Source organism: Stomoxys calcitrans, chromosome 3, assembly GCF_963082655.1.
Source record: "Stomoxys calcitrans chromosome 3, idStoCalc2.1, whole genome shotgun sequence".
NCBI lineage: Eukaryota > Metazoa > Arthropoda > Insecta > Diptera > Muscidae > Stomoxys > Stomoxys calcitrans.
The window spans coordinates 72879192-72887561 of record NC_081554.1 but is presented as its reverse complement, the minus strand read 5'-3'; the positions used below and the strand labels follow the sequence as shown (position 1 = coordinate 72887561).

Sequence of the window (8370 nt, the reverse complement as noted above, 5' to 3'; positions counted from 1 at the left end):
TAGCCCATGTTCAAAATCCACTCTCCTTAATTCTTCACGGCGCTATAGATGAAAGTATATTCGTATATTTCACATTTTGTGGTCCTTGGCGTCCTGCTGTTTCGCGCTCTTCTATTATGTTGGCAGTTGGTTTTTTTTTCGGTGTTGTTGTTTTTCGCTCTTATGTACTTTCGCAGCATTGTATGCACGCCACATTTCTTTACTTTTTTTTGGAATTATCGCATAGCATTCCATGGCAGCTTGATTACAGAATCAGGCGGTGAAGCGGTTTAGTTAAAAGCATCCCACTGCGCTTATAATTGTAAATGTTTCCCAAACTACCTTTGTTTGCCGTTTTCTTATCTTTGTTTTGGACTTGAATTGTACGGGATTTTGCACATAATTTAAGCAAAAAAATTTGGAAAAAATGTTGTCATCAGCAAGATTTGAAATTAGAAACTAAAGTGCCGTGGCTGAGATAATATAGAATGGGTTTCTCGAGTTTTTGCTGATGATGTTAAAATATGTCTAATATGAAGCTATATTTCAATAAAATTCAAAGTTTATATCGTAGGCGTAACAGTTTAAGATTGCACTTGTTTTGTATACCCGCCACCAAATCTTCAGCAACAACTCACTCACTCAACTTGGGTCGTTGACAAGGAAAACTGGTTAATAACAAAAAAAGCAATTCGCCAAGTATTGGTAAACTTTGTACGGCCGGTGGCCTCGCCAGTTGAGCACCATACAGTGGAAGAATATTCAGACCTTCCAAATGTTGCTCTACGAACTGCGACGGTAGGTGTCTTTAGGTCTTGTGTGGACCACATTTATCAGGAGTCAAAAGCCCTACTCATGCGAGATACAATTAAATTTTGTCTTCTGGGCTATTGTCGCAGTAAACCACCATTTTGTGGATAGGGATCCAACGCTCAGAGAAATCCCGTTGGATATTCATGATTTAGAGCGAGATATTCAGAGCTACAAGGAGAAAACTATAGATCAAACAGTTGTCGTGCTCCCGAAGGAACCCTGCTTTGCTTGGAGGGGAGGAAATGAACTGACGGGCGCTGGCTGCTGGCGTTCGAGCACCGGCTGTGGCTCAGTCGAAAAGGGCGCGGTTCTTGCCAGTTCACCTCCTCCAAAGCAGGTGACAAAAAAACAAAAATCAACCAGCTGATGGAGGGACACTGATACCTACACAACAACCATGAACAATACTAGACAGACACACACTACCATGTTGACACCACTTAGCATTCAGCTGGTGTCTGGACGCACCCACCCCACCATGGTGCCCTCTTGCGTCATAATCTATGAGGACACCCCAAATACACCTGTTTGTCCTGGACCGGTAAGTTTGAGCTACCCTTTTTCTTACCTGCTTTTTAGCCTTCCATATTCATAAGATAAAACTGAACTATTTCATGTTAAAACGTTATAAAATTCCAGTTTTGGCTTTATTGCATTTTCGCAGTAGCTAAATTCTAACAAATCTTTATAATGATGATTAAATGAATAAACAAAAAAAAACAAATAGGAAGATCGAATGAAGCAATTCAAAAATCAATTTAAAATATAGGTTGATTCAAAATTTCATGTCCTAAATTCAATGACAAAAAAAAATTATATATATATATATATAAAAGAAAATGCTTTCAGTTCAGCATTTAATTCGTTTTCTTTTCTCTCTTCTTCCTTCCAGCAATATGGGTCATCGAATCTTCTTTCTGGTCTCGCCTAGTGATGGCCTTGATGTCGGAGCTGGGATTGCCTAGCTGTAGCACCAGTCCTGCAATGGTACCGACCCTGCTTGTCGTCTACCCTATTTCCTGTCCGTCCGTCTGATGGTAAGTATAATGTTGCTGTAGTCTTATGTAGGTGTTCTTTAAATAAAAGTTGTATTGCTTTCTTTTATAGGATGTTGTTGGTCAACGCTAAAACAAGGTGGACATCTATGATGGAGCAAGGGCCCCCACGTACCTTTTACTGAAACCTTCCTGGCCTATGGGTGAGCTCAACCTAAGCTGAAAGGGCGCTTCCTAATTTCCTGGCGCTAAATAAAATACAAGAAATGATGTCAGCCCTGCCTCAACAACTTTTCTATAATGGTTTCCTTATTTAAAAACCTTTATTTTCAGAAGTTTTGTGTCAGGTAGCTGTCTGTCCGTCCGTCTAAGTCAAGCGTATTGTCCTGTTTTATGTATGGGAAAAGGGCTCTGATAGAGGGTACCTTTGGCGTTGTCGGCTGACCAACGCTGTGCTGTTATCGCCTGGTTGGCTGATGTTCCAACGTCGGGACAGTGGAGGTGGAGTTTTGGGTTTTTTAAGTATTTACTTTCTTCGTTTTATCTTATTTATTTACAGATAACTTTATTTTCCTTTCTTTTCAGGTTAATGTTTTTTTTTCTCTTTTCAGGTATCGTTTTCTTTTCAGGTGTTTAGTGTTTTCTTCCCTTACAGGTTTTTACGTTCCTGTCTTTTTCTTTATTTATTTCCACTTGGGTCTCACTCCACCTCCGGTAAGCTTGCTGTCCATAACCAAAAAGAACGCTTCATCTTGGGGACTCTAGCCAGCTTGGCTTTGGTTGGTCTCCATCATGAAGTTGGTCTTCCAGCCGGCACCAACAAAACATATGGGGGCAGCCATAATGACAGGTTGGTGTCAGCTGGTTGTCTCCCTCTCCCTGATGAGGGCCAACCATAGCCAGTAGGTGTCGCTGGAGTAAGGCAAGTCACAACCAGGTGGCGCTGTAGCGCCATTATTCGGCGCACACCACAAACCCAACCACCCTGCCGATATTCCTATCAAAGGATGGGAGGGAAAAAGTGCGGTTCCCACTGGATTCCTGTTATCTGCAATCCCTATCTTTACGGCGCTGTCGAAACGGAAAATCGCACGGAACTGTCGTTCAACCATTTGTAGCAACAAAAAAACATCTCTTTCCGGTGGTATTCATCAATAAAAATGATCCGATCAATCTTCTCGGACTCCTTATATGAAATTCTAGCATTCCCTGCCGATTAAAACCGTAGTTTTCTAAAATCAATTACAACCAAACATGACCTGAAGTGTATACGCCCCACTATTGCGACAAATTTGCCGCCTGTCAAAAAGCGTCTGCCGCTTTCATTGTGAACCGCGCTGGCTACGGTATGAATGGCAGCACTTATTTACGCCGATCATTTTAATGAATGGCCGCTGTCGTTCATAATTAAATGAAAAAAAAACCAACACAACACGGACCGGCTGCTGATAAAAATTAAAATGGATGAAAAAAAAGGGTAAGTATTTAGTGACTAAAACGAAAGTGACAGTGAAAAGTGTGTAAAAAAAAATCTGTGTAAGAAGATATTGTGTGTGAAAGAAAGGGGAAAAAATAATAAAAAACTATTGTCCACTGGGCCTAAAAAGGTTTTGTGCATGTACGTGTGTGTGCGTTTTTCATGAATGGGCCAATTCGTTGTACAATTACCCATAAAACAAAATAACACTAACTGAAAATAATAACAAAAACGAGAGCTAAAAAGCTCCGAATAGCCTTAGACATAAAAGAAAATAATTTAAAAAACTTTATTGAAAATTGATTTAAGGAAAATTCTCATTGAAATTTGGTCTTTATAATCAACTTTATTAAAATGTTGTCGTTAGAGAAAATTTCATTCGATATTTCGTCTTCTCAAAATTTCAAAAATCCTTCAGCAAACCTTTTTCAGCCACTGAAAAAGGATACGCTGCTAGATTTTTGACCTCACCTAAGGCTTATCTAAAAATTTTAAAATGGTTTACGTTTATAAAAAAAAATAACCGCCTAAACCGGTTTTTTTTTTTTTTTAATCTCAAAACTCAAACCGGCTCTTTAAAAAGTTAATTTTTCGGATAGTTCGATAACCGGTTTTAGGAAAAAAAAAAAAACGGTTTAGTGATCACCCTCTAGTAAGAACCCTTGAAGCTCGCATAGTATGGCGAAACTTTTTTTGGAAAAACTTCAAACTTTCAAAACCTCTTAAACATAGGATTTTATTCAGGTCTTATATCTCTTCGGGCACACATCCAAAAGATGAAACCGACCACCACCAACCAGAACACTATCCAGAGCCACCGATACCGGATACGATAACCCATCAGGTACACCGCGGTGAGTCTTGATACTTGTTCTCCCCCATCTCTGACTCAGCTTCGATACATACCGATAGCTCCGAGGCCTTGTTGATCACAGCTCACGATCCCGTGGCATAGTCCAGACGGATACTTAAGCGTCCGCAGCAATGCGGTGTTTAGCGAGATGAGCTGAACCTTGCGCCAACGACAGACATACTTGTCTTATCCCATAAATGTATACATTCCCGCTCGAGTCAGACAGCGGGGAGCTTCCCATCGTAATCTTGTTTTGGAATCTCTGAAGACTGCTCTGGTGGCAGGTGTTAGGTGAAATCTCGCGGATGAGTCATGGGCTTCCAGACCTCCTGTTCCTCACTTAAAAAAAAAGGTGTTCTATTGTTTTAGGTCCTTGGCGTGATAAACGCCAATTAGTTTACCCCTAGTATCCTCTATCTCATAAAGGCATCTTCCTATTGAGCGCACTATTCTGCACTTCAAGTACTTTCTGTTCAGCTTCGCATTAATATTCTTGCTGAAATCGCTTAACTGGTGGTTTCGACGATAAACTTCTTGGCCGGGGAAAAATTTAACTACTCTGGCTCTCGTGTTGTACTTCTTGGCCCTACCTAGGTAGCTCTTTGCCATGTTCTTCCTGAGCTGTTCCCTGATTAACTCTAACTGCGTAGCCTTAGGTAAAGCCGTATATTCTGGGTCTTTCAGTGCGTCCAGCTGGCGAGCCACTCTGTAGACACTTCCGTGTGTTATCATACTTGTCCCGAACAAGGCAAAGTATGGTGTCATCCCGGTGGAAGCGTGTACAGATGACCGAAGCGCGCATTCGATAGCGGTCAGGTTCTGGTCCCAGTCGCGTTGATCATCTTTTAAATAGGATCTTATTGCCGCCAAGATGGACTGGTTGACTCGCTCTGAAGCATTAGCTTGGGGCGAGTACAAACCAGTCTTGAAATGTCTCACGCCGAAGGCGTCAAGGAATGTAGAAAAATCATTTCCGGTGAACTGTTTCCCGTTATCGGACATAAGTGTCTCGGGCACCCCGAACTTATGAAAAACCTCTCCTGTTAAGAACTTGATGACGTTGCGAGATGTAGCTTTTGACATGGGCTTTAGGAGCACATATTTCGATAGGTGATCTAAAACAATAAATATAAATGAATTCCCCGATTTAGATCGGACATATGGGCCCAGGAAATCGACATAGATCTTTTGGAAAGGCCGATCGATCTTCACCTCTTCACCTATAGGCTGTTGCATGTTCTGGTAGTTAGGCTTTGACTCCTTGCAGGTGTGACATCTTTGTATGTAGGCTCTGACTTGGGCACTCATATTTGGCCAATAATATAACTGTTTCAACCGCTTCAGCGTCTTGTGGAATCCTCCATGCGCTGACGAAGGCGGGTTGTGGGCCTTAGTAATGGTCTCGGTTGTTAATTCTTCGGGCACCCAAAGTTTCCAAGCAAACTCCTCGGACGGCAAGTCTACCGCCACCGGAATTGTCCTTTTGTAAATCCGACCCTCTTTCACTCTTAAGTCTGGGAAGGCTTCTCCGTTTTCCTCTATTACGCGAATTTTCTCCAAGTAATTGTCAGCCTTGAACTCAGGTGCTTCCAAATCCACTGCACTGCTGAACTCCAGCTCGTCCATGTTGTACCTTGAGAGAGTGTCTGGCACTACATTTAGACTCCCACGTCTATGCTCTATGTCGAAGCTATGCCCTTGAAGCAGTAAACTCCACCGAGCCAATCGTCCACTCAACTCCTTATTGGACATTAGCCACTTCAAGCAGGAATGGTCTGTTATTACTGTAAAGGGCATAAGTTCGACATAGGGCCTAAACTTCTTAAGAGCCACCACTACTGCCAGGCACTCTCGCTCCGTAACGGAGTAGTTTCTTTGGGCCGAAGTCAGCTTTTTGGACACGTATGCGATTGGATGTTCTCCACCCTCTTCATCCTTCTGGAACAACACCCCGCCTACGCCAACATCCGAAGCGTCACATTGTATGTAAAAGTGTTTGTCAAAATCCGGGTGCTTTAATACTGGGCTTTTCGTTAGGGCTTCTTTTAATCGGCAAAAAGCCACTTTGGCTGCGTCACCAAACTCAAATGTCTTGCCTTTCTTCAGGGTGTTAAATATCGGCTCTGCGATGGTAGCGTAGTCCGCAATGAACCTGCGGTACCATCCGGTCATACCGGTGAAACTTCGCACCTGTTTGGCGCTCTTGGGGTAATCAAAATCCATAATCGCTGAAATTTTTCCTGGGTCCGGTCTTAATTTGCCTTCACCCACAATGTACCCAAGGTAGCGCAACTCCCGAAAGCAAAACTTCGACTTTGCGACGTTTATGGTCAGGCCGGCGTTCGTCAACAAATCCGCCACTTGACGGAGAAGGACTAGATGAGTTTCAAAGTCGGGGGCGACTATCAGCAAGTCGTCCAAATAAACGAATACCCTTTCACGGAGATGCGCTGGAATCACCTTATCCATCAACCGGCATAGCCTCTGGGCTGCGTTGCACAGCCCAAAAGGCATGACTGTAAAATGGTATAAGGGTCTTCCGGGAACCGTAAAGGCAGTTTTCTCTCGGCTCTTTATATCGAGTGGGATTTGCCAGAAGGCGTCCTTCAGGTCCACACTCGATATAAAATGTGTATCCCCAAGCCGGCTAAGCAATCCCTCAATGTTTGGGAGCGGATAAGCATCCTTGACAGTGAGGACATTGAGCTTTCGCGCATCCAGGCATAATCTGTTCTTGACGCCCTTTCGGACCAAGGTTACAGGATTATTCCACGGACTTTGGCTAGGCTCAATGACCCCCATGTCAAGCATTCTGTCCAGCTCGGCAAACATCAAGCGTTGCACAGCTGGAGAAACGGGGTAGTGCCTTTGCTTCACTGGTTCCGCATCTGCCGTGTCAATGGTATGCATTTCTAGGGACGTCTTGCCCAAGCCCCGAACCTCAAAAGATGGAAAAAAGCTAATGACATCGGCGAGCCTTCTGTCCTCCTCAACGCTAAGACGATGACGGGATGGATCATTTGTGTCTTCCTCTTCTTCGTCACCTAGAGAAAGACTTTCCACACTAGCCAAAAGATTGAAGGCCTTCATAAAGTCGACACCCAAATATAAGGCTTTACTCAAAGCAGGGACTAAAAAGAAATCAATTTCCTTTTCTAATTTCTTAACTCTAACCTTCAGCCTAATCCGGCCCAGTACCTCTAAGGGTGTACCGTCTGCCGTGTGAACTGCGGCGCTATACGCGTAGATTGGAACTCCAGCTCTTTCTACTCTACCTAGACAATCTTTGCCCAAGCAACTAACTGTGGCTCCGCTGTCCAAGAGCCCCTCAACTTCCTCATCGCCAATCTTAATACGCATGTATAGCCTGGTGTCTTCCCCCTCATACAATCGGGCTGCCGCTATTTCCTTCCTAAGCCTTTTTCGGTCTAAGTATCTGTTTCTTGCCCTTTCGACTTTCTTGCTCATCTTCCGGCTTTCGGGTATGCTAAAGATTATATTTCGAGCTTTTTGATACTCCTCCATTCTGCTACTCCAAGGTTTTAATTCTCTAATCTTACAACCATTCTTGAATTCATTATTTACTTCATTGCTTAAACTATTTTCACCTTCACCCTCATCTAAATCTATGATATCCTTATTCCTACTTAAAATAGTTATTTTGGCACTTTCCTCTTGCAATTCGGAGGAGACATTAACTACTGGGGGTTCGCAAAGTGCGGGCGCGTCTCCCCCTTCGTCGTGCCCGTCTGTCGGTTTCCCTTGCACCTAGGACAGTTTGGTTTTACCACATTCTCCAAACCACAACCATAGCAAAACAAACTCCTTGTGGTTGATCTGCAATCCATGAAACCGTGGCCCTTTTCTCTGCAATTCCAGCAGATATAATTGTTTTGCCTTGATATAGCTTCCACCTCAAGCTCAGCGTCTCTTTCTTCATATTCTAACTCACTCACTCGAGGAGCAAACTGTTGCCGATGCGCCATGGCCGCCTGCCTTTGGTTAGTTAGCAGAAGCTCTGCTTTGCGGCATTCCTCTCTAAAATGTTGTAGGCCAAACATGCGTATAGGGAAAACCAGGGCTGCTAATGATGATTTCAGATTCCCCTTCATCATTTCTACCAGCATTTGCTCTTGTAGAGGCTCTCGCTGCTGGTTCCGCAATCGTAGCACGGCGTTGTAAAAATCTTCGAACGACTCATGCGGTGCCTGTCGACGATCCATCATTTTCCGCTGCACGTCAAAATCGCTTTC

The 8370-nt window shown here is 43.5% G+C and overlaps 1 long non-coding RNA gene across 3 annotated transcripts; it reads left to right on the top strand.

The window, feature by feature from the left end:
* The first annotated feature begins 996 nt into the window (after positions 1 to 996).
* On the top strand, positions 997 to 2878 carry LOC131995519 (uncharacterized). 3 transcript variants are annotated; one of them, XR_009397476.1, is made up of 5 exons: positions 997 to 1333; positions 1685 to 1829; positions 1900 to 1990; positions 2121 to 2288; positions 2373 to 2878. It is a non-coding gene; the product is annotated as an uncharacterized LOC131995519 (long non-coding RNA). The 3 variants fall into 3 exon arrangements; XR_009397475.1 differs by having other exon boundaries at positions 2124 to 2878; XR_009397474.1 differs by having other exon boundaries at positions 2121 to 2877.
* The last annotated feature ends 5492 nt before the right edge of the window (positions 2879 to 8370 follow it).